Genomic DNA, 5,000 nt, shown 5'->3' on the forward strand with positions numbered 1-5,000 from the left:
GCATGTTTGGAGAACAAACATCACCGCACATCAGCCCAGAAACACCTGACCAACAGTGAAGTTTTTAGATGAGAACATCATGGTGTGGGGCCATTTTTTAGCATCTGGTGCTTATGAATGTCATATAATTAAAGGATGAATGGAAAAATGTACCGAGACATTCTTAATAATGATGATTAAGGATGATGAAGATGAAGTGAGGGTGAACATTCATCAAGACGATGATCCCAAACACACAGCTGAGGAAACTCCCAACTTGTTTCAGAGAAAGAAAATAAGGCTGCTAGAATGTTCCAGCCAATCACCTGCCTCAAATCCTATTAAAGATCTATAGAAAGAACTAAAGATCAGAGTTGATAGTTAGAAAGCTTTAGGGGCACCAGCAGCACAGGTCATGTGTATACCAGGAGCCAGGGCGCCGGACATAGCAGGTCAGCACAGGTTCTCTACGATAGTTTTTCATACAGGAGCTAATGATATATGCCTTCGACAGTCAGAGGTTACTAAGAGTAATATTATAGAGGTGTGTAAATAAGCGAAGTCAATTCCCGATGCAGTAACATGCTCTGGCCCCATCCCAATGCGACGTGGCGATGTAGCCTACAGCAGGTTATGGTCGCTGAACTGCTGGATGTCCGAGTGGTGCTCCAAAAACAATGTGGGCTTCATTAATAATTGGAGCATTTTTGAGGGCAAGGCTGGCCTGTTAGGGCGGGACGGTATCCATCCCACTCGGGAAGGTGCTGCTCTCATTTCCTGTAGTATAGGTAATAGTCTCAGAACAGCACTAGTTAACAAGTGACTGTCCAGAGCCAAGGCCATGGAGCAGACAGACAGGCTAAACCGACCGTCTGCTAGCTGCACAGAGTCGTCACTCAGGATCCACCAAATTGAGACTGTGTCTGTCCCCCGAGCAAAACCAAAATATAGGAATAGGTAAATAGGACTGAACGCACAGCAGCACCTCTGATCTAAAAATAGGATTGTTGAATATTAGATCTCTCATGTCAAAAGCGCTGACTATAAACCAAATTATTAACAACCAGGAGTTTAAAATAATGTGCTTGACAGAAACGTGGATTAAACCGAATAAATATGTAGCATTAAATCAAGCGAGTCCTGGTTATAGTTACATACACCAACCACGCCTAAATTTTGGAGGAGTCGGAGTCACAGCTATTTATAATAATAATCTAAACGTCACACAAAAGACTAAACACAAATGTAAAACATTTGAAGTTCTTTACACCAACATAAAATATTCAGTGTTCAAAAGCAGGTCCAGTCAGTCAATTCCATTAATCATTATTTATAGACCCCTAGGGGCCCGACTCTGATTTTCTCACAGAATTTGCAGATTTCATCACAAATTTAGCTACTTCTTTAGACAAAGCATTAATTGTTGGAGACTTTAATATTCATTTTGATAATCAGGAAGACTCCTTAAGAGCAGCAGTTGTGTCCATTCTAGAGTCAGTTGGAATTAATCAGAATGTTATAGGACCCACTCATAGTGGTGACACACTCACGATTTGTTGTTAACATTTGGATTAAAAATAAAAAACTTAGTCATAATTCCACAGTCTGAAGCTATTTCAGACCATTATCTCATCTCGTTTAAAATTTGCCTCAGTCACTGCATTACTACCTCACCACGTTACCGTGTTAAGCGTACTTTCACGTCAGCTACAGCAGCGCCTGTTATCAATAATCTTCCCGAAATTACGATATTAGATAGATCTCCATCAGACCCCGCAGAGCTCAAATGGGCCACTGAACATCTAGAAACAACGTTACGTTACACTCTAGATGATGTAGCGGCCCTTAAGACCAAAATGATCAGGGAGAAAAAATTAGCACAGTGGTATAATGATCATACGCGCACCTTAAAACAGAACACTCGAAAATTAGAACGTAAATGGCGTCAAACAAAATTAACAGTATTTCAAATAGCATGGAAGGAGAGCCTCTAAATTATAGAAAATCTCTTGGTGCTGCTGATCAGCATATTTCTCCTCCCTCATAGAAAATAACAAGCATAATCCTAGATTTTTATTCAGCATGGTAGCAAAATGAACAGGAAATAAAAGCACTGCACTCACATGCACACCATCAATAGGTAGTAATTATTTCATGAACTTTTTTAATAATAAAATTGAAAACATCAGGCAAGAAATCCAGACGGTTAATATAAATCCAAATTATTTTACAAGTAACCCTGTAGACAGCAGTGTCATTATAACGGACAATCAACTACAAAGCTTCACTCCTATTCATGAGAATGACTTAATTTCATTAATCTCCTCATCAAAATCATCAACCTGTATTCTCGATCCCTCGCCTACAAGTTTCTTTAAACAGATAGCTCCAGAGGTAATTAAACCTGTTTTAAAAATAATAAACTCTTCCATTAGCACTGGTTATGTGCCTAAATCCTTCAAACTGGCAGTTATCCACCCCCTTATTAAGAAACCTGACCTTGACCCATGTCAGTTGTCCAACTACAGTCCAATATCAAATCTCCCCTTTATATCCAAAATTTTAGAAAAGGTTGTAGCACAGCAGTTATGCTCACACCTACTTATGAATAACATTTTGAAATGTATCAGTCAGGATTTCGCCTCATCATAGCACAGAGACGGCGCTAGTTAAGGTGGTAAATGACCTGTTATTGGCCTCTGATCAGGGTTTTGTCTCCTTACTTGTTTTGCTCGACCTTAGTGCAGCTTTTGACACCATTGATCACACTATACTGCTTGCTAGACTTGAGAATGTTGTAGGAATAAAGGGAACAGCTCTCTCTTGGCTCAGGTCTTATTTGACTGATCGCTATCAGTTTGTGGATGTAAATGGTGAGTTCTCCACACTCTATGAGGTAAAGTTTGGTGTTCCTCAAGGATCTGTCTTAGGCCCTCTGCTTTTCTCTTTATATCTGCTGCCTCTTGGTGAAATTATTCATAAACATGGGATTCGCTTCCATTGCTATGCTGATGACACACAGCTGTATATTTCAGCAAAGCCAGATGAGAGAGATCAGCTTAACAATGTTGAGAAGTGTGTAAAGGACATTAGACAGTGGATGCTTAATAACTTTCTTCTGCTCAACTCAGATAAGACAGAAGTACTTTTACTAGGACCACATGCAGCTAGAAGTAAACTTTCCGATTACGTAGCATCTCTGGATGGTGTTTCTGTTTCAGCATGTACGGCTGTCAAAGACCTTGGTGTGATTATTGACCCGAGTCTTTCCTTTGAGTCTCACGTGAATAATATCACCAGGATCTCCTTCTTTCACCTTAGAAATATTGCTAAAATTAGAAATATGATGTTGTTACAGGATGCAGAAAAACTAGTTGATGCTTTTGTAACATCTAGATTAGACTACTGTAACGCTTTACTGTCTGGGTGTTGGAGTAAGTGCAGAAATAAGCTTCAGTTAGCTCAGAATGCAGCACCAAGAGTCACTAGATCTAGGAAATATGACCACATCACCCCTGTTTTAATCAGTCTACACTGCTCCCAATCAAATCTCGCATTGATTATAAAATATTACTACTGGCGTATAAAGCACTTAACGGATCTTTCACGCCTACTTAGATCAAAAGGTGCTGGCTGTTGGTTCCTCAAATAATGAAGACTACAGCAGGGGGCAGATCTTTCTCTTATAAAGTCCCACAGTTATGGAACAGCCTTTCAACCAGTGTTTGGGACTCGGACACAGTCTCAGTGTTCAAGTCGAGGTTGAAAACTTATTTATTTAGTCAAGCCTTTTATCAGTAGATTTTTCTTAGGTAAAGGCTCAGATCTGGAGGGAACATGGATATAGAGTGTTTGGTGAACTGGTATATTTGTATGCTGTCGTCCCCTCACATTCACACGTTCACTCGGGTTTGTTGACGGTGGTGTGGTGGGTCGTCTCTTATCCCAGAGATCCCTCATGTCTGTGTTACCTTCTGCTTCTCCCTTTTAGTTATGCTGCCATAGCGAGTCTTGCCGGAGTCCAAACTGCACAGTGACATTAACTTTCATACACCAATAGGGACACTTAATAATCCATATCCTTCTCTTCCCGTCACTCTCTCTCTCTCTCTCTCTCTCTCTCTCTCTCTCACTCTCTCGGTCGAGTTAAACATGCTCCTGAGGCTCCAGTGACCACTGTTCCAGCATATCTGCTTTAAATGGACATTTGGTGCAACCCAGATGAGGATGGGTTCCCTCTTGAGTCTGGTTCCTCTCAAGGTTTCTTCCTTATGCCATCTCGGGGAGTTTTTCCTTGCCACAGTTGCTCATCAGGGACAAACATACTTACAAAGAACATATTTACGTTTAATCACACAATTACATCTCACACTGATTATAAAATACTACTACTGACGTATAAAGCACTTAACGCTCCCACGCCGCAGTATCTGAGTGAACTTCTGTACCAGGATGATCCTCCACGCCTACTTAGATCAAAAGGTGCTGGCTATTTGTTGGTACCTCAAATAATAAAGACTCCAGCAGGGGGCAGATGTTTCTCTTATAAACCCCACAGTTATGGAACAACCTTCCAATCAGTGTTCGGGACTCAGACACAGTCTCAGTGTTCAAGTCGAGGCTGAACACATATTTATTTAGTGGAGTGTTTAGTCAGTAGGTGTTTGTGAGGTAAAGGAGCAGATCTGGAGGGATCATGGATATGGAGTGTTTGGTGAACTGGGATATTTGGATGTTGTCGTCCCCTCACATTCACACGTTCAATCAGGTTTGTTGATGGTGGTGTGGTGGGTCGTCTCTTATCCCAGAGATCCTCATGTCTGTGTTTCCTTCTGCTTCTTCCTTTTAGTTCTGCTGCTACAGTGAGTCTTACCACTGCAATGCACCACTGTATGTGTGGACTGCATGGGTTCTTACCAACATCTGGTAAAAATTTAATATCAATAAAACCTTCAGAAATATATTTACTGAGAAAAATGCTGACGTGTATAATACTTATTTTACCCGCTGTATATAAGTGT

At 40.8% G+C, this 5,000-nt stretch overlaps 1 protein-coding gene across 1 annotated transcript in view; it reads right to left on the reverse strand.

The window, feature by feature from the left end:
• Positions 1–5,000, reverse strand: part of spag17 (sperm associated antigen 17) — a gene marked incomplete at its 3' end in the record, with an annotated part of 19,178 nt that overhangs the window by 4,726 nt on the left and 9,452 nt on the right. The window lies entirely within an intron of this gene.

The sequence above is a fragment of the Silurus meridionalis genome, chromosome 17 (assembly GCF_014805685.1).
Source record: "Silurus meridionalis isolate SWU-2019-XX chromosome 17, ASM1480568v1, whole genome shotgun sequence".
NCBI lineage: Eukaryota > Metazoa > Chordata > Actinopteri > Siluriformes > Siluridae > Silurus > Silurus meridionalis.